Consider the following 24,909-nt stretch of genomic DNA (forward strand, 5'->3'; position numbering starts at 1 on the left):
GTGATAAGATCTCGCAATGTAGACTAACCTTGCAATAGTCTTAAGGTACCTTCACACATAACGATTTCGTTAACGATATCGTTGCAAAGTCACGCTTTTGGTGACGTAGCAACGATCCCGCTTAACGATCTCGTTATATGTGACAGCAACCAACGATCAGGCCCCTGCTGGGAGATCGTTGGTCGTACGGAATGATCAGGACCTTTTTTTGGTCGCTGATCACCTGCTGTCATCCCTGGATCGGCGTGTGTGACGCCGATCCAGCGATGTGTTCACTTGTAACCAGGGTAAATATCGGGTTACTAAGCACAGGGCCGCGCTTAGTAACCCGATATTTACCCTGGTTTCCATTGTAAAAGTAAAAAAAAACAAAAACAGTACAGCTGTGCTCTGCTTTACGGCCGGCGCTGACACAGTCAGTGCGGGAAGCTGACGCCAGGGGATGTGACAGACATCGGAACGTGAGTATGTACTGTTTTTTTTTTTTAACTTTTACAATGGTAACCAGGGTAAACATCGGGTTACTAAGCGCGGCCCTGCGCTTAGTAACCCGATGTTTTCCCTGGTTACCCGGGAACTTCGGCATCGTTGAAGACAGTTTCAACGATGCCGAAGTCGTTCCCCTGATCGTTGGTCGCTGGAGAGAGCTGTCTGTATGACAGCTCCCCAGCGACCACACAACGACTTACCAACGATCACGGCCAGGTCGTATCGCTGGTCGTGATCGTTGGTAAGTCGTTTAGTGTAACGGTACCTTTAACAAATTTCATCCAATTGGAGAAGCATTCGAAGCACTGGCAACCGAGGGTGGAGGTTGGTTTAGCGTTCATGGCTAGAGCACTGACCTCGGAGCGGACTTCTGGATCATCATCCGGATCCTGGATGCTGAAGACTTCCTGGACACATTCACTTCCCTTCTGTTCCAGCAGAAACTTTGGACCTGAAAGCCAAGAAGAGTTAGCAAAGGAAATTATAGACATAGGTCTAGTAGCATGGTCGGCTGGATTAAGTTCAGATGGGATATAGTGTGTTATGATCCCTAGTGGCTGAGGATCACAAATAGATCAGCAAGTGATTAAACTAAGGACGAGCTCTAGGGAGATGGTAACTGGACTGATCTGAACCTATCCAAAACAACTAGAGGTAGCCGGTGAACGTGCCTAAAAAATTCCTAGACGTCTCGAGCCAGCCTGAGGAACTAGCTACCCCTAAAGAGAAAGAAAGACCTCGCTTGCCTCCAGATAAATAATCCCCAAAGATATAGAAGCCCCCAACAAATATTAACGGTGAAGTAAGAAGAAGGCACATACATAGGGATGAAATCAGATTCAGCAAAAGAGGCCCACTAGTACTAGAAAGCAGAAAATAGAGCAGGGGTCTATGCGATCAATAAAAAACCCTTACAAAATATCCATCCTGAGATTTCAAGAACCCACACACCAACTAACGGTGTGTGGGGAGAAACTCAGCCCACTAGAGCAACCAGCAAGTGAGGGAATTACATTTTAGCAAGCTGGAACAGAAAACATGATAAACACTGCTGATCAAAAAATGAGCAAACAAAACTTAGCTTATCGTGGATGGACTGGGAGCAAGGTAGTCAGAAGGAATCTGAGTAGCACTGATTACATCGACAGCCGGCAACAAGTGGAAGTAAAACAGAGCTATATAGGAACCTCCCAGAGGATAACGAACCAGCTGATAGCCAGAGACCAGCAGGATAACAGGCAAAGCCACCAGGGGGGGCCCAAAGCAAAAGTCACACCATACCACCAGTGACCACAAGAGGGAGCCTGAACACAGAGTTCACAACAGTACCCCCCCCCTTGAGGAGGGGTCACCGAACCCTCATGAAAACCACCAGGGCGATCAGGATGAGCCACATGGAAGGCACGAACAAAATCGGCTGCATGAATATCAGAGGCGACAACCCAAGAATTATCCTCCTGACCATAGCCCTTCCATTTAACCAAATACTGGAGCCTCCGTCTAGAAATACGAGAATCCAAGATCTTCTCCACCACGTATTCCAATTCTCCCTCAACCAGCACCGGGGCAGGAGGCCCAACCTGAGGAACCACAGGCACCACATACCTCCGCAACAACGAGCGATGGAACACATTATGAATAGCAAATGATGCTGGGAGGTCCAGACGAAATGACACAGGGCCAAGGACTTCCAGAATCTTATAAGGACCGATAAACCGAGGCTTGAACTTAGGAGAGGAGACCTTCATAGGAACGAAGCGAGAAGACAACCACACCAAGTCCCCAACGCAAAGTCGGGGACCCACACAGCGACGGCGGTTGGCAAAGAGCTGAGCCTTCTCTTGAGACAGCTTCAAATTGTCCACCACATGATTCCAAATCTGATACAACCTATCAACCACAACATCCACTCCAGGACAGTTAGAAGGCTCCACCTGACCCGAGGAAAAACGAGGATGAAACCCCGAATTACAAAAGAAAGGAGAAACCAAAGTAGCAGAACTAGCCCGATTATTAAGGGCAAACTCGGCCAACGGCAAAAAAGTAACCCAGTCGTCCTGATCAGCAGAAACAAAACATCTTAAATAAGTCTCCAAGGTCTGATTAGTTCGCTCGGTTTGGCCATTCGTCTGAGGATGGAAGGCCGACGAAAAAGACAAATCAATGCCCAATTTAGCACAAAAGGTCCGCCAAAATCTAGACACAAACTGGGATCCTCTGTCAGAAACAATGTTCTCAGGAATCCCGCGCAAACGAACCACATTTTGAAAAAACAGTGGAACCAACTCGGAGGAGGAAGGCAACTTAGGCAAGGGCACCAAATGGACCATCTTAGAAAAATGATCACACACCACCCAGATGACAGACATTCTCTGAGAGACAGGGAGATCTGAAATAAAATCCATGGAAATGTGCGTCCAAGGCCTCTTCGGGACAGGCAAAGGTAACAGCAAACCACTGGCTCGAGAACAGCAAGGCTTAGCCCGAGCACAAATTCCACAAGACTGCACAAAGGAACGCACATCCCGCGACAAGGAAGGCCACCAAAAAGACCTGGCCACCAAGTCTCTGGTACCAAATATTCCAGGATGGCCCGCCAACACCGAAGAATGAACCTCGGAGATGACTCTGTTGGTCCATCTATCCGGGACAAACAGTCTCTCCGGTGGACAGCGATCAGGTCTATCCGCCTGAAACTCTTGCAGCACACGTCGCAAATCTGGGGAGATGGCAGACAAAATCACCCCTTCTCTAAGAATACCAGCCGGCTCTGAATCTCCAGGAGAGTCAGGCACAAAACTCCTAGAAAGAGCATCAGCCTTCACATTCTTCGAACCAGGCAGGTACGAAACCACGAAATCAAAACGAGAGAAAAACAATGACCAACGAGCCTGTCTGGGATTCAGCCGCTTGGCCGACTCGAGATAAATCAAATTCTTGTGATCAGTCAAGACCACCACATGATGCTTAGCTCCCTCGAGCCAATGTCGCCACTCCTCAAATGCCCACTTCATAGCCAACAACTCCCGATTACCGACATCATAATTCCGCTCGGCAGGCAAAAACTTTCTTGAAAAGAAAGCACATGGCTTCATCACAGAGTCATCGGAGCTTCTCTGCGACAAAACAGCCCCTGCTCCAATCTCGGAAGCATCAACCTCCACCTGGAAGGGAAGTGAGACATCTGGCTGACATAAGACCGGAGCCGAAGAAAACCGGCGCTTCAGCTCCCGAAAGGCCTCCACAGCCGCAGAGGACCAATTAGTCACATCAGAACCTTTCTTGGTCAAATCCGTCAAAGGCTTAACAACACCAGAAAAATTAGCTATGAAGCGACGGTAAAAATTAGCAAAACCCAAGAACTTCTGAAGACTCTTAACCGATGTAGGCTGCATCCAGTCATGAATAGCCTGAACCTTGACTGGGTCCATCTCAATAGTAGAAGGAGAAAAAATGAAACCCAAAAAAGAAATCTTCTGGACTCCAAAAAGACATTTTGAGCCCTTCACAAATAAAGCATTGTCACGCAGGACCTGAAAGACCATCCTGACCTGCTTAACATGAGACTCCCAATCATCCGAAAAAAACAGAATATCATCCAGATACACAATCATAAACTTATCCAGATATTCACGGAAGATGTCGTGCATAAAGGACTGAAAGACTGAAGGAGCATTAGAAAGTCCAAAAGGCATCACCAGGTACTCAAAATGGCCTTCAGGCGTATTAAATGCAGTTTTCCATTCATCACCCTGTTTTATACGCACAAGGTTATACGCACCACGAAGATCTATCTTGGTGAACCAACTAGACCCCCTAATGCGAGCAAACAAATCAGTTAACAATGGCAAAGGATACTGAAATTTGACTGTGATTTTATTCAAAAGGCGATAATCAATACAAGGTCTCAGGGAACCATCCTTCTTAGCCACAAAAAAGAATCCTGCACCAAGAGGGGAAGAGGACGGGCGAATATGTCCCTTCTCCAAAGACTTCTTTATATAACTCCGCATGGCAGCATGCTCCGGCACAGATAAATTGAAAAGTCGTCCCTTAGGAAACTTACTACCAGGAATCAAATTTATAGCACAATCACAGTCCCTATGAGGAGGTAGAGAATTGAGTTTGGGCTCCTCAAATACATCCTGGTAGTCTGACAAAAACGTAGGGACTTCAGAAGGAGTGGACGAAGCAATTGACACCACAGGAGCGTCACCATGAATTCCCTGACAACCCCAACTTGACACAGACATAGCTTTCCAATGCAGGACTGGATTATGAGTCTGCAACCATGGTAGACCCAACACGACAACATCATGCAAATTATGCAATACAAGAAAGCGAATCACCTCCTGATGAACAGGAGTCATGCACATGGTCACTTGTGTCCAGTACTGAGGTCTATTCGTAGCCAATGGCTTAGAGTCAATTCCCCTTAGTGGAATAGGGAATTTTAAAGGCTCCAAATCAAAACCACAGCGCCTGGCAAATGACCAATCCATCAGACTCAGGGCAGCACCTGAATCTACAAAGGCATTAACCGGGTAAGATGACAGGGAACAAATCAGGGTAACAGACAAAATGAACTTAGGCTGTAAAGTACCAATGGTGACAGATTTATCAACCTTTTTTTTGCGCTTAGAGCATGCTGAGATAACATGAGCTGAGTCACCACAGTAAAAGCACAACCCATTTTGCCGTCTATAATTTTGCCGTTCACTTCTGGTCAGAATTCTGTCACATTGCATAGATTCAGGTGTCTGTTCAGAAGACACCGCCAAATGGTGCACAGGTTTGCGCTCCCGCAACCGCCGATCAATCTGAATGGCCAGAGTCATTGACTCATTCAGACCTGCAGGCGTAGGGAACCCCACCATGACATTCTTAATGGCTTCAGAAAGACCTTCTCTGAAATTTGCAGCCAGGGCACACTCATTCCACTGAGTAAGCACCGACCATTTCCGAAATTTCTGGCAGTACACCTCTGCTTCATCTTGCCCCTGCGAGAGGGCCAATAACGCTTTTTCAGCCTGGTTCTCAAGATTAGGTTCCTCATAGAGCAATCCAAGGGCCAGAAAAAACGCATCCACACTGAGCAATGCAGGATCCCCTGGCGCCAATGCGAAGGCCCAATCTTGAGGGTCACCACGCAAAAAGGAAATAATAATCCTAACTTGCTGAACGGCATCACCAGAGGAACGAGGTTTCAAAGAAAGAAACAACTTACAATTGTTCTTAAAATTTAGGAACCTAGATCTATCTCCAGAAAACAACTCCGGAATAGGTATCCTAGGCTCAGACATAGGACTGTGAACAACAAAATCCTGAATACTCTGAACTCTAGCAGCAAGATGATCCAGACTGGAAGCCAAGCTCTGGACATCCATGTCAGCAGCTGAACTCAGAGCCACACCAAGATTAAGAGGAGGAGAGAAGCTAGCACAGCAGCTAGACACACGGCAACAACAAGAAAAAAAAAAATAATTCTCAAGGCTTCTTTTCTCCTGCTTCTGCCATGCAATTAACACTTTGCGGGCCGGCTGTACTGTTATGATCCCTAGTGGCTGAGGATCACAAATAGATCAGCAAGTGATTAAACTAAGGACGAGCTCTAGGGAGATGGTAACTGGACTGATCGCAAATCTGAACCTATCCAAAACAACTAGAGGTAGCCGGTGAACGTGCCTAAAAAATTCCTAGACGTCTCGAGCCAGCCTGAGGAACTAGCTACCCCTAAAGAGAAAGAAAGACCTCGCTTGCCTCCAGATAAATAATCCCCAAAGATATAGAAGCCCCCAACAAATATTAACGGTGAAGTAAGAAGAAGGCACATACATAGGGATGAAATCAGATTCAGCAAAAGAGGCCCACTAGTACTAGAAAGCAGAAAATAGAGCAGGGGTCTATGCGATCAATAAAAAACCCTTACAAAATATCCATCCTGAGATTTCAAGAACCCACACACCAACTAACGGTGTGTGGGGAGAAACTCAGCCCACTAGAGCAACCAGCAAGTGAGGGAATTACATTTTAGCAAGCTGGAACAGAAAACATGATAAACACTGCTGATCAAAAAATGAGCAAACAAAACTTAGCTCATCCTGGATGGACTGGGAGCAAGGTAGTCAGAAGGAATCTGAGTAGCACTGATTACATCGACAGCCGGCAACAAGTGGAAGTAAAACAGAGCTATATAGGAACCTCCCAGAGGATAACGAACCAGCTGATAGCCAGAGACCAGCAGGATAACAGGCAAAGCCACCAGGGGGGGCCCAAAGCAAAAGTCACACCATACCACCAGTGACCACAAGAGGGAGCCTGAACACAGAGTTCACAACAATAGTGCCACTGTTCGGGTTTGGAAGACCTTCTTATTCTCTCAATGCGGTTACTGACGTACACGTAGAAGCGCCTTGTTTGGTTGTAGATGTAACCTAAGACAACTTTACTGTCACTGTAGTATTGTACGTCATCTATGTTCAGCTCATGCTGAATAAAGTCTGCAAGTTCTACTGCAAGCACAGCCCCACAGAGTTCCAGCCCGGGAATAGTGTGGTCAGGCTTGGGAGCCAACTTAGCCTTGCCGAAAACGAAACCAACGTGATCTTGATTGTGGGATCCTGTCACCTTCAGGTAGGCAACAGCTGTAATGGCCTCCGTGGATGCATCCGAGAACACATGGAGTTCTGTCCTAGTGCTAGCAGCAAGTGAGATTCCGGCGTAGCATCTCAGTATATGGATTTCATCCAAAGCAGACAAACACTGCTTCCAGGTTTCCCATTTCGATTCCCTATCAGGAGGGAGTGGGGCACCCCAGTCCTTGACGGTTTCGGAAAGCTGTCTCAGAAGGGATTTACCTTGTATGGTAATTGGTGCCACGAATCCCAGTGGGTCATACAGGCTATTTACCACTGACAGGACACCACGTTTAGTGAATGGTTTGTCTGCACAGTTGATTTGGAAACCGAAGGCGTCAGCTGACAGGTTCCACCTCAGGCCTAAGCTTCTCTGCACGGGCGGACGGTCTGGTCCTAGGTCTATGTCCTTGAATCCAGGTGCGTGATCACTTGACTCAAAAGCTCTCATAACAGCCAGGCTGTTTGAAGCAATTTCGTGCAGTCTAGGCTTAGCTCGGTACAGCATATGTTGGGTCCTTTTAAGTAGGTCGATTGCCGCTTCTTCTGTGGGTAGAGATTTTAGTCCATCATCCACGTAGAAGTCTTTCTCTACAAAGTCTCTGGCGTCTGTTCCATACTTGGATTCTCCTTCTTGTGCAGTTCTCCGCAGGCCATATGTTGCCACTGCGGGTGAAGGGCTGTTCCCGAATACGTGCACCCGCATGCGATACTCCACCATCTCTTTGGTAGGGTCATTGTCCTTGTACCACAGGAACCTGAGGAAATTCCTGTGGTCCTCTCTGACTATGAAACAGTGAAACATCTGTTCAATGTCGGCAGTGATGGCGATGGGCTATTTCCTGAACCTCATCAACACTCCTACTAGGTTGTTTGTCAGATTAGGACCTGTAAGGAGGACATCGTTGAGAGATACGCCTTGATGTTTGGCGCTTGAATCAAAGACAACTCTAATTTGTTTAGGTTTCTTCGGGTGATATACTCCAAATGAGGGTAGGTACCAGCACTCCTCATTTTCCTTTAAGGGAGCCTGTTGTGAATTCCGTTCTTGGGCTCCATCCTGTGGTTGCAAATTGTATTTTTGGGAGTTCTGCTCTTGGGCTCCCTCTGGTGGTTTCAAGTGGAACTTAGCAGCTGCGTTCACTAATCGGTTTCCTGGCCTTGTTATTTAACTGGGCTTTTGGCTTTAGTGGATGCCAGCTGTCAATGTATTTCCTGTGGATTCAGTCCTTTCCTGGAAGTTCTCTGTTGGCCAGTCCATTTTCAGCTTAAGATAAGTCTGCTACTTTTTGGGTGTTTCCCTGCTTATGACCTTCTGTTCAGTTTATTTTATGCCTCTTTTGTCCAGCTTGTCATTATGAAATATTCCGGCTAGTTGGAAGCTCTGGGGTCGCAGATTTGCCCCTCCACACCGTGAGTCGGTGTGGTGGTTATTTTTGTAAACTCTGCGTGGACTTTTAGTTTTTATACTGACCGCACAGTAGCCTTTTCTATCTCTGTCTATTTAGATAGTATTGGCCTCCTTTGCTAAAAAATCTAGTTTCATTTCTGAGTTTGTCATTTTCCCTCTCCACTCACCGTCAATATTTGTGGGGGGCTATCTTCCTTTGGGGGTTTCTCTGAGGCGAGATAGCTTTCCGTTTCCATCTTCAGGGGTAGCTAGTTCTTAGGCTGTGCAGAGGCGTCTAGGCAGAGATAGGAACGCTCCACGGCTATTTCTAGTGTTGGTGTTAGGAGTAGGGATTGCGGTCAGTAAAGTTACCACCTCCTCAGAGCTAGTCCTATTTTTGTTTTACCCACCAGGTCATTTCAGTGCTGCTCCTTAGCGAGTCCATGATCAGTTTTGCCCACCAGGTCATCTCAGTACCGCTCCGTACCCACCAGGTCATAACAGTACAGCTGGCCCACAATGTGTTAAATGCATCTCAAAAGAGGGAAGAGAAAGTTCTGAGTCATTTTTTTTTTTTTTTGTGTTGCTTATTTTGTCCTTTTTTTTCCCCTTGATTTTTGAATGGTGCAGGAGCTTGGTGCTGATATGGAGGTTCAGGGTCTGTCTGCACGTGTTGATCATCTTGCTGCAAGGGTACAGAGTATCCAAGACTATGTTGTTCAAACTCCTGTTTCTGAGCCTAGAATTCCTATTCCTGATTTGTTTTCTGGGGATAGATCTAGGTTTTTGAATTTTAAAAATAATTGCAGATTATTTTTTGCTCTGAGACCCCGTTCCTCTGGTGACCCCATTCAGCAGGTGAAGATTGTTATTTCTCTGTTGCGTGGTGACCCGCAGGACTGGGCATTCTCCCTTGAGCCAGGGAATCCTGCATTGCTCAATATAGATTCGTTTTTTCAAGCACTTGGACTGCTTTATGACGAACCCAATTCTGTGGATCAGGCAGAAAAAATTTTGCTGGCTCTGTGTCAGGGTCAGGAAGCAGTAGAGATATATTGTCAGAAATTTAGAAAGTGGTCTGTGCTTACAAAATGGAATGAGGATGCCCTGGCGGCTATTTTCAGAAAGGGTCTTTCTGAAGCTCTTAAAGATGTTATGGTGGGGTTTCCCACGCCTGCTGGTTTGAACGAATCAATGTCTCTGGCCATTCAGATTGATCGGCGCTTACGTGAACGTAAGGTGGTGCACCATATGGCGGTGTCCTCTGGGCAGAGTTCTGAGCCTATGCAATGCGATAGAGTTTTGACGAGAGCAGAACGGCAGGAGTTCAGACGTCAGAATGGGCTGTGTTTTTACTGTGGTGACACTACTCATGCTATCCCTGACTGCCCGAAGCGAACTAAGAGGGTTGCTAAGTCGGTTACCATCAGTACTTTACAGCCTAAATTTCTCTTGTCTATTACCCTGATTTGCTCATTGTCGTCCTTTTCTGTAATGGCATTTGTGGAATCTGGCGCTGCCCTGAACTTAATGGACCTGGAATTTGCCAAGCGCTGTGGTTTTTCCTTGGAGCCGTTGCAGAGTCCTATTCCCTTGAGGGGGATTGATGCTACGCCATTGGCCAAGAATAAACCTCAGTACTGGACACAGTTAGCCATGAACATGGCTCCAGCACATCAGGAAAATATTCGCTTTTTGGTGTTGCATAATTTGCATGATGTGGTTGTGCTGGGGTTTCCATGGTTACAGGTACATAATCCAGTGCTGGATTGGAAATCTATGTCCGTGACTAGTTGGGGTTGTCAGGGGATACATAGTGACATTCCTCTGATGTCAATTTCCTCGTCCCCTTCTTCTGAAGTTCCTGAGTTTTTGTCGGATTTCCAGGATATATTTGAGGAGCCTAAATCCAGTCCTCTGCCTCCTCATAGGGACTGTGATTGCGCTATTAATTTGATTCCTGGCTGTAAGTTCCCTAAGGGTCGACTTTTCAATCTGTCTGTGCCAGAGCATGCCGCTATGTGGACTTATGTAAAGGAGTCCTTGGAGAAGGGGCATATTCGCCCGTCTTCGTCACCGTTGGGAGCGGGATTCTTTTTTGTTGCCAAGAAGGATGGCTCCTTGAGGCCCTGTATAGATTATCGCCTTCTCAATAAGATCACGGTCAAATTCCAGTACCCTTTGCCTTTGCTCTCTGATTTGTTTGCTCGGATTAAAGGGGCTAGCTGGTTTACCAAGATTGACCTTCGAGGGGCGTATAATCTGGTCCGCATCAAACAGGGTGATGAATGGAAAACAGCATTTAATACGCCCGAAGGCCATTTTGAATATCTTGTGATGCCTTTCGGGCTCTCTAATGCTCCATCTGTGTTTCAGTCCTTTATGCATGATATTTTTCGGGAGTATCTGGATAAAATTAATGATTGTATATTTGGACGATATTTTGTTTTTTTCCGATGATTGGGAGTCTCATGTGAAGCAGGTCAGGATGGTATTTCAGATTCTTCGTGCTAATACACTGTTTGTGAAGGGGTCTAAGTGCCTTTTTGGAGTTCAGAAGGTTTCTTTTCTAGGGTTCATTTTTTCTCCCTCGGCTATTGAAATGGACCCTGTTAAGGTCCAGGCTATTTATGATTGGACGCAGCCCACATCTGTGAAGAGCCTTCAGAAGTTTTTGGGCTTTGCTAATTTTTATCGCCGCTTCATTGCTAATTTTTCTACTGTGGTTAAACCTCTGACCGATTTGACCAAGAAAGGTGCAGATGTGGTGAATTGGTCCTCTGCGGCTGTGGAGGCCTTTCAGGAGCTTAAGCATCGTTTTACTTCTGCCCCTGTGTTGCGTCAGCCAAATGTCTCTCTCCCTTTTCAGGTTGAGGTTGACGCTTCTGAGATTGGGGCAGGAGCTGTTCTGCCTCAGAGAAGTTCTGATGGCTCTGTGTTGAAACCGTGTGCTTTCTTCTCCAGAAAGTTTTCGCCTGCTGAGCGTAATTATGATGTCAGCAATTGGGAGTTGTTGGCTATGAAGTGGGCATTCGAAGAGTGGCGACATTGGCTTGAGGGAGCCAAGCATCGTGTTGTGGTCTTGACCGATCATAAGAATCTGATTTACCTTGAATCAGCCAAGCGGTTGAATCCTAGACAGGCTCGGTGGTCTTTGTTTTTCTCCCGTTTTGAATTTGTGGTCTCGTATCTTCCGGGATCTAAGAATGTGAAGGCTGATGCCCTGTCTAGTAGTTTTTTGCCTGATTCTCCTGGAGTCCGTGAGCCGGCTGGTATTCTCAAGGGGGGGTGATTCTTTCTGCTATCTCCCCTGATTTACGGCGGGTGCTTCGGGAGTTTCAGGCTGATAGACCCGACCGCTGTCCTGTGGGGAAATTGTTTGTTCCTGATAGATGGACTAGTAACGTGATTTCTGAGATTCATTGTTCAGTGTTGGCAGGTCATCCTGGGATCTTTGGTACCAGAGATTTAGTTGCCAGGTCCTTTTGGTGGCCTTCTTTGTCACGGGATGTACGTTCCTTTGTGCAGTCCTGTGGGATTTGTGCCCGGGCTAAGCCCTGCTGTTCTCGTGCTAGTGGGTTGCTTTTGCCTTTGCCTATCCCTGAGAGGCCCTGGATGCATATTTCCATGGATTTTATTTCTGATCTTCCTGTTTCTCAGAAGATGTCTGTCATCTGGGTGGTTTGTGACCGTTTTTCTAAAATGGTCCATTTGGTACCTTTGGAACAAATATACATATACCAGTAGCGCTTCAAATCGGATGTGTCCTGCTGCGAGTATGGGTACAGTACCACGTCTGTACCAATAGGGTATGCAACTAATATATTAAAAATTACTCGCGCTGGAAAATGGATAAAATACAATATCCCCTATGAGGACCAGAAAAAACAATCAAAAGCTAATAAAAACGTATCCAATATCTATTAAATCTATTGCAAAAAAGTACAAGATATGCACTATGGCTGGAAAGAGGAAGATGCACGCGAGACAAATACCTTAAATGGATGTAATACTGGTAACAGGTCTCTAGTTCTCTAGACGATCTTGTCTGGTCAGGGCCACGGTAAATGGTCAGTGATGCCTCCTGAGGAGTGGGCTGTGGACAATGCTCCGGCCGGTAGCAAAGTGTCCTGTGCCCGCTTCCTCCGTGCAGTAAGGTACGCTGCTAGTTACAGCCGCTAGGTTCTCTGCTGCGCAGGACCTATCGTGACGTCACGGTCACGTGTGGAAACACGTGACTGGCTTATGGAGGGCTACAGAGGGAGAGAAGGACCAATTCCAATGGAATTGGTCCTTCTCTCCCTCTGTAGCCCTCCATAAGCCAGTCACGTGTTTCCACACGTGACCGTGACGTCACGATAGGTCCTGCGCAGCAGAGAACCTAGCGGCTGTAACTAGCAGCGTACCTTACTGCACGGAGGAAGCGGGCACAGGACACTTTGCTACCGGCCGGAGCATTGTCCACAGCCCACTCCTCAGGAGGCATCACTGACCATTTACCGTGGCCCTGACCAGACAAGATCGTCTAGAGAACTAGAGACCTGTTACCAGTATTACATCCATTTAAGGTATTTGTCTCGCGTGCATCTTCCTCTTTCCAGCCATAGTGCATATCTTGTACTTTTTTGCAATAGATTTAATAGATATTGGATACGTTTTTATTAGCTTTTGATTGTTTTTTCTGGTCCTCATAGGGGATATTGTATTTTATCCATTTTCCAGCGCGAGTAATTTTTAATATATTAGTTGCATTTGGTACCTTTGCCTAAGTTGCCTTCCTCCTCTGATTTGGTTCCTTTGTATTTCCAGCATGTGGTTCGTTTGCATGGTATTCCGGAGAATATTGTGTCTGACAGAGGTACCCAGTTTGTTTCTAGGTTTTGGTGGTCCTTTTGTGGTAGAATGGGCATTAATTTGTCTTTTTCTTTGGCGTTTCACCCTCAGACAAATGGACAGACGGAGCGAACCAATCAGACCTTGGAAACCTATTTGAGATGCTTTGTGTCGGCTGATCAGGATGATTGGGTTACCTTCTTGCCGTTGGCCGAGTTTGCCCTTAATAATCGGGCCAGTTCTGCTACCTTGGTTTCGCCTTTTTTTTGTAATTTTGGTTTTCATCCTCGCTTTTCTTCAGGGCAGGTTGAGCCTTCGGACTGTCCTGGGGTAGATTCTGTGGTGAACAGGTTGCAGCGGATTTGGACTCATGTGGTGGACAATTTGACATTGTCTCAGGAAAAGGCTCAACGTTTTGCTAACCGCCATCGGTGCGTTGGTCCCCGGCTTCGGGTTGGGGATTTGGTCTGGTTGTCTTCTCATCATGTTCCTATGAAGGTCTCTTCCCCTAAGTTCAAACCTCGTTTTATTGGTCCTTATAGGATTTCGGAAATTATCAATCCGGTGTCTTTTCGTTTGGCCCTTCCAGCTTCGTTTTCCATTCATAATGTGTTCCATAGATCTTTGTTGCGGAGATATGTGGTGCCCGTGGTTCCCTCCGTTGACCCTCCTGCTTCGGTGTTGGTTGGGGGGAGCTGGAGTATGTGGTGGAGAAGATTTTGGATTCTCATCTTTCAAGGCGGAAACTTCAGTATCTGGTCAAGTGGAAGGGTTATGGCCAGGAGGATAACTCTTGGGTTTTTGCCTCCGATGTCCATGCTGCCGATTTGGTGGGTGCTTTTCATTTGGCTCGTCCCGATCGGCCTGGGGGCTCTGGTGAGGGTTCTGTGACCCCTCCTCAAGGGGGGGTACTGTTGTGAATTCCGTTCTTGGGCTCCATCCTGTAGTCATGAATGGTATTTTTGGGAGTTCTGCTCTTGGGCTCCCTCTGGTGGTTTCAAGTGGAACTTAGCAGCTGCGTTCACTAATCGGTGCCCTGGCCTTGTTATTTAACTGGGCTTTAGGCTGTAGTTGATGCCAGCTCTCAATGTTCCTTCCTGTGGATTCAGTCCTTTCCTGGAAGTTCTCTGTTGGCCAGTCCATTTCAGCTTAAGATAAGTTCTGCTAGTTTTTGGGTGTTTCCCTGCCTATGACCTTTTGTTCAGTTTAAGTTATGTCTCTTTTGTCCAGCTTGTCATCATGAAATATTCCGGCTAGTTGGAAGCTCTGGGGTTGCAGATTTGCCCCTCTACACCGTGAGTCGGTGTGGAGGTTATTTTTGTAAACTCTGCGTGGACATTTAGTTTTTATACTGACCGCACAGTAGCCTTTTCTTTCTCTATTTAGATAGTAGTGGCCTCCTTTGCTAAAATCTAGTTTCATTTCTGAGTTTGTCATTTCCCTGTTCACTCACCGTCAATATTTGTGGGGGGCTATCTTTCCTTTGGGGGTTTCTCTGAGGCGAGATAGTTTTCCGTTTCCATCTTCAGGGGTACCTAGTTCTTAGGCTGTGAAGAGGCATCTAGGCAGAGATAGGAACGCTCCATGGCTATTTCTAGTGTTGGTGTTAGGGATTGCGGTCAGTAAAGTTACCACCTCCTCAGAGCTAGTACATTATTTGTTTTACCCACTAGGTCATTTCAGTGCTGCTCCGTAATCACTAGGTCATATAGGTGATTACTGTCTGTAGAGCTGCCACCTCCTCTGAGCTTGTCCATGATTGGTTTTGCCTACCAGGTCATCTCAGTACCACTCCGTAACCACCAGGTCATAACAGGGCAGAGAGCCACACTAAGTCACCAGGAGCAAAGGTTGGAGCGAAGCGCCGATGAGCATCGGCGGAGGACCTCATTCTCTCCTTGGAGGCCCAAATGGTATCCTGAGTGCGGTCCCAAATGTCCCGTGCCTCCACAGCCCAGTCTGCCACCCTGGAGTCAGCGGAAGACACGGGAATGGTCACAGGGACACGCGGATGTTGGCCATATTTAAGGAGGAATGGAGTCTGACCGGTGGAGACGGCTACGGCGTTGTTAAGCGCAAACTCCGCCCACGGTAGCAAGGATGCCCAGTCATCCTGCCTGGCAGAAACAAAATGATGTAGATATGTGACCAGAGTCTGGTTGGCCCTCTCTACCAACCCATGCGTCTCAGGATGATATGCAGAGGAGAGATTCAACTCAATGCTGAGTAGACGATAAAGCTCTCTCCAGAATCGAGACGCAAACTGGGGACCCCGGTCACTGACAATTTTGTCCGGCATACCGTTTAGGCGAAAGATGTGTTTGATAAACAACGCTGCCAGCGCCCATGCAGAAGGTAGTCGTGGAAGAGGCACCAAGTGCACCATTTTGGAAAAATGGTTGGTGATCACCCAAATAATGATGCAGCTATGAGACTTGGGTAAGCCCACCACAAAATCCCGACCATCTCCCAGGGCCTGTCCACCACTGGCAGGGGGTAAAGCAACCCAGCTGGCCGTTGATGAGGAGACTTGTTCTTGGCGCAGGAGACACATGCCTGAACATAGTCTGCAACATCACGGGCCACCAGTATGTCATCGCCAGTAGCTCAGATGTCATTTTGGACCCAAAATGTCCACCCACCCTGGACGAGTGAGCCCAAGAGAGAACCTCCGGACGCAGACTGGATAGTAAAAAAGTCTTGCCTGGAGGCACAGACTCTAACGAAACCGGGGCCACAGTTCTCAGACTCTTGGTAGGGACAATAAGCCAAGTCTCCTCTTCCTCCTCCTCAGATGATACAACAGAGCGAGAAAGAGCGTCGGCACGAATGTTCTTCTCCCCGGACAGGAAATGGAGGGTGAAATGGAACCGGGAGAAGAACAAGGACCATCTGGCCTGGTGAGAAGTTAACCGCTGGGCTTCCTGTAGGTAAACCAAATTCTTGTGGTCTGTGAATACTTGGAAAGGAAAGCGAGCCCCCTCCAAAGGATGTCTCCACTCAGAGATGGCTATAAATATAAGGATGAATGACCTCGGGGAGATCAAAACACCTTTGGCATAGGTGGTTTTCCTTTATTGGATGCTGCCCTTCCCGTGGTTGTTCCTTCCCGGTGAAAGACCTGGCTATTCATTGCTTGCGTTGAGAAACACGTGATGGTGTCTCCGCAGCTTTTCTACATCCACTCAGAGATGGACAACTTCATTGCTAGCAACTCCCTGTCCCCGATGAAATAATTCCTCTTCGCTGGTGTGAAGGTCTTGGAAAAAAAGAAGCAAGGATGCTTCCGACCTTGAGCATCCTTTTGAAAGAGGACTGCTCTAGCACCAACGGAAGAGGCATCCACCTCCATTATAAACGGCTTATCTACATCGGGGTGATGTAGGATGGGAGCGCTACCAAAATGGGACTTAATAGAAGTGAAGGCCTTGGAGATCTCCTCAGACCACAATTTGGGATTTGCTCCCTTCTTGGTGAGGCTATCAAGGGAGCTACCAAAGTTGAGAAATGAGGAATGAACTGGCGATAATAGTTAATGAACCCCATAAAGCGCTGCACTGCTTTAAAGGGAACCTGTCACCTGAATTTGGCGGGACCAGTTTGGGTCATATGGGCGGGGTTTTCGGGTGTTTGATTCACCCTTTCCTTACCCGCTGGCTGCATGCCTTGCACAGGCGTGTACTCCGGAGGACAGAGAATGAACTTCAATCCAATATTGCGGCCAGCATGCAGCCAGCGGGTAAGGAAAGGGTGAATCAAACACCCGAAAACCCCGCCCATATGACCCAAAACTGGTCCCGCCAAATTCAGGTGACAGGTTCCCTTTAAGAGAATGGGGAATGGGGTTCTTGCCAGTCCATCACAGCCTGTAGTTTGGCAGGATCCATAGACAATCTCTGGGCGGAGATGATATAGCCCAGGAAAGGTAAGTACTCCCACTCAAACACACATTTCTCCAACTTGGCATAGAGGGAATTAGATCGTAAGAGGTCGAAGACTTTGCAAACATCTCTCCGGTGGGAGTCAATATCTGGAGAGTAGATGAGGATATCATCCAGATAAACTACAACCGAGGTGGAAAGCATATCCCGGAAGATATCGTTTACAAAGTCTTGGAAAACGGCTGGGGCATTACAGAGCCCAAAGGACATCACTAGATATTCATCCCTGGTGTTAAAAGCCGTCTTCCATTCGTCCCCCTCACGGATGCGAATAAGGTTGTAAGCACCCCGCAGATCTAGTTTAGTAAATACCCTTGCTCCCCAAAGCCAGTCAAAGAGCTCAGATATCAGAGGCAGAGGATGTTTATTCCTAACGGTGATGGCGTTAAGACCCCTGTAGTCTTTACATGGACGTAGTTCCCCGTTCTTCTTCTGTACGAAGAACACAGCCCCTGCAGGTGACACTGACTTCCTAATGAATCCCCTTGCCAAATTTTCCTGGATGTACTGTGACATTGCCTCCGTCTTCGGGAGAGATAACGGATAGACTTGACCCCGGGGAGGCTCAGCACCAGGCAAGAGGTCTATAGGACAGTCATAGGGGCGGTGAGGCGGAAGGGTCTCCGCAGACCTTTTGGAGAACACGTCAGCATAAGACGTTTCCTCAACTGCTGGGGACATCTGGTGGCAAGATGTCCTGACTGCTGGCAAACATGACAGACCGTGAGTGCACGAGCGGTCAGGGACTTAGATCCCACTCGTGACACTTCCATGGCCTCATGTGATTCAGGGACCAGAACCAGAGATTCCAAAAGTTTGGCGAAGGTGGGAGCCAGCCGAAACCTCTGCCTGCACTGGGCTCGCTCTAACCTCCGCTCGTGAAAATGGAGGTCAATATGAGTGGACAAAGTTATTAACTCCTCCAGTGTGGCGGGAATCTCCCTAGTGGCCAGAGAGTCCTTCACGTGGTCAGCCAGCCCCCTCCAAAATATAGGGATATGGGCTTAATCCGACCACTCCAGCTCAGATGCTAGGGTACGGAAGCGGACGGCAAAATGGCTGACCAAGGACGAGCCCTGAGTCAATGCCAACAGTTGGAGCGCCGTATCATGGGTGACTCGAGGTCCTAAAAAGACCTCTTTCAGAGTGCTCAGGAATAGCGGAGCACTCTGCACCACATGATCGCCACGCTTCCACAGCGGCGTAGCCCACTCCAACGCCCTGTCCGACAGGAGAGACACTATAAATCCCACCTTTGCCTGCTCTGTGGGGAAACGTGCGGCCAGAAGCTCGAGATGTATAGAGCACTGGCTCACGAAACCCCTACAAGATTTGCTATCTCCAGAAAATTTATCTGGCAGCAGGAGGTGAGAAAGAGTCAGAACAGGGGTTGCAGTGGACAAGGTTGCTGCAGCCACGCTAGCAGCCTGAACAGCAACTACGGTAACATCCACTGTGAGACCGCAGCGGAGATGGTTCGAGATTCCCCCTGTGCAGAGGCGGGAACTCAACCCCTAACATCAGCTTTCCTAAAGTTCCATGCATTTCCTCTTTTGAATGTTTGATTGAAAAGTACATTGAAACTTACCATGTTATGGTCACTGCATCCCAAATGCTCCCTGACCTTTAGATCTGAAGTTGTATCTGGTCTATTTGAGAGAAGCAGATTATTTCCTCTGGTTGGTTTATGGATAAAAACTTCCAGCTTTTAGCACAACCAGAAGATTCTATGTCCCATTGAATGTCAGGGTAGTTAAAATCCCCCATAATAAGGACCCTTACAAGCACCTTGCAATTTTAGCCATTTAATAAGATGAGAGAACCCTTTTAACTAAGTAATTGCAGCCATACAGATCAATGGAATTGCTAGATGCAGACATTAAGGGGATCACTTTTGGCAGTACCCATGCCCTCTCTTTTGACAGACCTTGTTCATCCTCTGAATGAGTTTAGAAGGAGTATCAATTTTTTAACTTGGACACTCTTTTCAAAAGGGGCACCATTAAGCCTAGTTGGAAGTAATTAGACTTAACCCCTTAACGACCATGGGTATTTTTGCTTTTGCATTTTCAATTTTTGTGCTTCTTCTTTCCAGAGCCATAACTTTTTTTATTTTTTGGTCAAATTGGCTATGTGAGGGCTTGTTTTTTGTGGGACGAGTTGTACTTTTGAACAACAGCATTGGTTTTACCATGTCGTGTAACAGAAAACGGGAAAAAAAATCCAAGTGTGGTGAAATTGCAAAAAAAGTACAAACCCACACTTGTTTTTTATTTGGCTTTTTTTTTACAAGGTTCACTAAATGCTAAAACTGACCTGCCATTATGATTCTCCAGGTTATTATGAGTTCACAGATACCAAACATGTCTAGGTTATTTTGTATCTAAGGCTGGTTTCACACTTGCGTTTTGATCTGCAGCGTTTTTACAGAAAAAAACGCATGTGTTTTTTTCCCCTATGTTTAACATTAAAAACGCATGCTTTTTTTTGTACGCGTTTGGCCGCGTTTAACGATGCATGCGTTTTTTTGCTGCATGCGTTCTTTTGCAGAAATGCAACATGTTGTAACTTTCAGAGACGTTTTTTTGCCGCAAAAAACGCATGCGTTCATTTGCGTTTGATTTGCGTCAAAAAATACATTGATGTCTATGGAAACGCATGCGTTTTTGCATACAAGCGTTTGCTTGCGTTTTAAACGCATGCGTTTTTATAGAAAAAAACAAGAATACACCCTGATAAGCCACCCCCACCATCAGGGTGATAAAGGGATCCTAACCCTAACCCTAACCCTAGGGATCAAAACCCTAACCCTAACCTTAACCCTACCCCTAACCCTAACCCTACCCCTAACCCTAACCCTAACAATATGACAGTGAATACTCTCCGAGTTTATATTTTTAGTACTCTATAGCAATACCGTATATCTTGGGGTGTCCACATTGAACAAAGCTTTTTATTAGAAGAATATCCTGGTCTCCAGGTCAACATAATAGCCAATCCCTATGGATCCCTAGGATCCCTAGGGTTAGGGTTAGGGGTAGGGTTAGGGTTTGGATCCCTAGGGTTAGGGTTAGGGGTAGGGTTAGGGTTAGGGTTTGGATCCCTAGGGTTAGGGGTAGGGTTAGGGGTAGGGGTATGGTTAGGGGTAGGGTTTGGATCCCTAGGGTTAGGGTTAGAGGTAGGGTTAGGGTTTGGATCCCTTTATCACCTTGATGGTGGGGGGTGGCTTATCAGTGACCTGGTGACCAGGACATTCTTCTAATAAAAAGCTACCCCTAACCCTAACCCTAGGGATCCAAACCCTAACCCTAACCCTAACCCTAGGGATCCAAACCCTAACCTTAACCCTACCCCTAACCCTATCCCTAACCCTAACCCTAACCCTAGCTAATTCTATTAATAGTGGGTTTTCTAGTTGATTTTGATGATTGGCAGCTGTCACACACTTCTCAGCATGCGTTTCAAAAATGCAAATGCAGGAAAAAACGCATGTAAACGCGTCAAAACGCCGCGGTTTTTTTACTGCATGCAAAAACGCATGCGTCTAAAAAACGCAGCGTTTGCACGCGTTTACATGCGTTTTTTCACCACCTGTGTTTTTTTTACAAACACTGCAGATCAAAATGCAAGTGTGAAACCAGTGGTGAAAAAAATTCCAAAGTTTGTAAAAAAAAAAAAAAAAAATTTGTGATCTCGGGTTGGGTGAGGGCATATTTTTTGTGCGTTGACGTACTTATTGATACCATTTTGGTGCACATAAGTTCTTTTGATAACTTTTTATTGCATTTTATTGCAATGTTGCAGTGACCAATAAAATGTAATTCTGGAGTTTCGATTTTTTGTCTCGCTACGCCGTTTACTGATTGGATCAATTCTTTTTATTTATAGATAGATTGAGCGATTCTGAACTCGGCGATACCAAATATGTGTATATTTGATTTTTTTATTGTTTTATTTTGAATGGGGTGAAAGGGGGGTGATTTGAACTTTTATATTTTTTTATTTTTTTAATATTTTTTAAAACTTTTTTTTTACTTTTTTCTTGCTTCAATAGTCTCCATGGGAGACTTGAAGCTGCACTTGTGCGATCGGCTACATTGAGCAGTGCTCATAGCGATCCAGGAATGACAACCATCGGGGTCTCCTGCTGACCCCAGGATGTCATGCCAACCCATCGGTGACCCGCTGTCATGTGACACGGGTGCCGATGGGAGGAGGTAAAGACACGTCTCCTGCACGTCCATGTTAAATGCCGCTGTCAGCGTTTGATAGCGGCATTTATCATGTTAACAGCCATGAGTGAATCGCGATTTCACCCGCGGCTGTTCCGGGCACATGTCAGCTGTCATGTGCCAGAAAAGGAGGGGGCTCATCGCCAGAGCCTGCACTAAATAGGGGGAGGCATCCAATAATGGACTGTGTCCGTTGTTGGACGTTAAGAGGTTAAACGGAACTTGTTTCGTTGGATACCGCTATTAACTTGCAGATAAAGGGTTATTTTGCAGGTTAATAGCATTAGAAAGGTGCCCAGAAGCCGTACTGATAGTGCAGTTCCTTGGAGAAAATTAGTTTTATTCCTCCCAGGAGCTACCAGCTTTCAGTCATGTCGGCGAGCCAGGTGCACCTATAGTCACTGCTCACCTGTATGCACACCTTGGTATTTGGATCGACAGCAAGCTCCGTAATGCATCAGCATAGAGCAGGCTATCAATCAAAATGCTGGGGTATACTTACAGCCAACGCACTCAGTGCTGTGAGTGGTGACTGTAGCTGTGCCAGCACACTTGTATAGCTGAAAAACAGCAGCTCACTGGAGGAATAAAGTTCATTTTCTCCTGCTAGCTGAACTTTCAGTACAGTGGCACAGAACTAGAGATGAGCGAGTTTGTTCGGGTCCCTGTTTATTCGGCAAGCTATAGCGCTTACCGAATAAGCTGCATTGGTAACTCTGATACCCGGAGCGCGCCGGCTGATCAGCTGTTCAGTGCCGCAGCTGCATGGAGGGCCTGTTTGTTGGATGACACATGCAGCTGCGGAGCCTTCGTCAATCGCTATAGGTAGCCAAATAAGCAGGGACCCGATCAAATTGCTCATCTCTACCCAGCACCTTTCTAATGCTATTAGCCTGCAGATTAGCCCTGTATTTACAGGTTAATAGTTTTATCCATTGTGCCAGGAGTCCTTTAAACAATTGCAAAAAAGGGAAATAGATACTGCAATTTAATCGAATGCATGATTATTAGTCATTTTAAAGGAGCCTAATACAGAAGTTAAATTCCACACATGGCTCTGGCACTGGGTAATAATAATGTTCTTGATTGATGCTCATCAATGTATGATGCACCCTCAAGGTACTCCTCAAACCACTTGTTGCTCTTTAAATATTGAGGAGGTTTTCGCATAATCAGAAATGGGTAAAACTAGAAACTGCAAGTAAAAACAAGCAGCTTTGTAACTTACATTTTATCAAATATCCTCTCCATTCTTGAGAACTGATGGATTTTTAATTCAATAGTTTGCTGCTTGTTTCCTAGGTTACTAGTCACTTATGTAGGAGAAGGAGGTCTGGGAGCTTCAACACGATCCACATACAACACCAAATGGGTAGAGCCAAATCAGAAGGCAGGTGGGTGCTCTCAAGGCTAGTGAGCACTACCAAACAGGAAAAATTGAGTGGGTATCGGCACACCACTGATGAAAAAATGAAAAAACTTTATTCAGGCACAGCAAGCCATATTAAAAACATGAAAAGTCACTTATATAGTGCATCAGAGATAGCCAGTTTCCTAAGCAAGGAGCGCAGTGCTTACATTCTGCTTGCTACACAGCCAACCCAAACGGCCAATCTTCAGGAGTTGAACTGCAATAATCGACAAACGCTTTAACACTAAGGCCGGGGTCACACTAGCATAGAATACGGGCGAGCGCTATGTGGCGCCGCTGAGGGTCCAGTTACCACAGAGGTACTACACCTCAGCCAGAGGTGTGGTACTCCGCTGTCGGGAAGGAAGGGACACTGCCCAGGACCCATACACTAGCATCCAACACCAGACCTCTCTAGGCCAGGGAGGATCTAGGCAGAGGGTGTTAGGGGAGAGAGAGTGTCAGGTATGAAGAGTTGTCATGGAAACAAGAGGGTGGAGAGAGTTAGTCAGTGTGAAATTGGAGCTGGAGACTTGAGGAGTGAGGAGCTCTCCCAGCACCAGAGGACAGAGAGTGAAAAGTTCCAGAGAGTGAGAGAGGAAGAAGAGATCCTAGGGGCACGGGTAGTGAGGAATCCACCAGTGGGGCCTGAATCCACGCTGACCGTAGTTGGGTAGAAGGACCAGGTTGCACTAAGGGACTGGCCCTAGACTAGTGGAGAAACTGAGGACTCAGCTAGCAAATCGGAGGCTGTGGTAATTGTATGTGCCACAGCCACAACCACACACATTCGGGACCAGGAGGATGTTGCCCGACAGGATCTGAAACTGCTGGCTTGGGACACTGTGTGTGAAAGCGCAGGGCAGAAGAGGCAGGAGCCAAACCAGTGAGATGGCCAGGGAAGGAACATAAGGAGGGGGTTCTGGTAAAGTGCAACGCGAATTACCTGAGAGCTGACCGGACCACAGACCCGGAGGACACAGCACCCAGCTGGGGATTGCATATAAGAACTATGAGTAAAGTGTGGAAACTGCAGCCTGCTGTGTCCTCTGAATTATTACTGCATAACCTGCCCTGCACTACGACCACCACCATCACATTTAAGCACATTTAAGACCATAACTGCCCTGGGGCCTAGCTCTACCCATCTACCATCTCTGCTGCGTCACCAACTGCCCCAGTGGACCTGAACCACAGCATCGGCCATGCATTGCCAAACATCACGGGTGGCATCATGAACAATCTCCCCATAAACTTTATTCCCCTTTAATTTCATTGACTTATTGGACGCCCAGGTCCACGGACCGGGTCACTGCTGCAGTGACATTCCCCTTAAGAACTGTCGGACCAGGCCCGAGTACCCCACGGCCCTAGCAGGCGCTCCAGCATAGCTCCCAACCTTCCCTCATACTGCGGGACTGTCCCGATTTTGAGGCTGTGCCCCGCAATCCCGAACGAGGCACTGTTTCTCCCGCACAGCCAGCAGGAGAAGCAGCCGACACGCCCCCTTATATTAGGCCACGCACCTCCGTATCTTCATCTTCCAGTGCACTGGTTCAGAGAGGGAGAGAGGACATTCTGAGGTACGTGTGTGTGTGGTGTGTGTGTGTGTACTGCACACATACACGTAGCTGGCCCTGCTGTGCTTACAGTACCAGGCATCATAACGAGGAGTAGTGGCAGCAGTTAGAGCAATCCAGTGCAGCCTGTTAGTCATAGGCACAGTATATATACGGATCCTTTATATACTACAGCAGTTATGGAGTGGAGCCAGTAGATAGTGGTGCTGTCTGAGTGCATGCAGAGTTCGCAGAGCTGGGCTACATTGCAATGTGTAGGATCTGTGAGGCAGCAGTGTGGACCGCGACAGGTGGTGAAATCTTTGCCTGCATTGTAAGCAAGCAGCAGCAGCAGCGAAACGCACATTGGGGTATCTGTGCAGTGGCTGGCAACATCCCATGGGTAAGAAATAGCTACA

This window comes from Ranitomeya variabilis, chromosome 1 (assembly GCF_051348905.1).
Source record: "Ranitomeya variabilis isolate aRanVar5 chromosome 1, aRanVar5.hap1, whole genome shotgun sequence".
NCBI lineage: Eukaryota > Metazoa > Chordata > Amphibia > Anura > Dendrobatidae > Ranitomeya > Ranitomeya variabilis.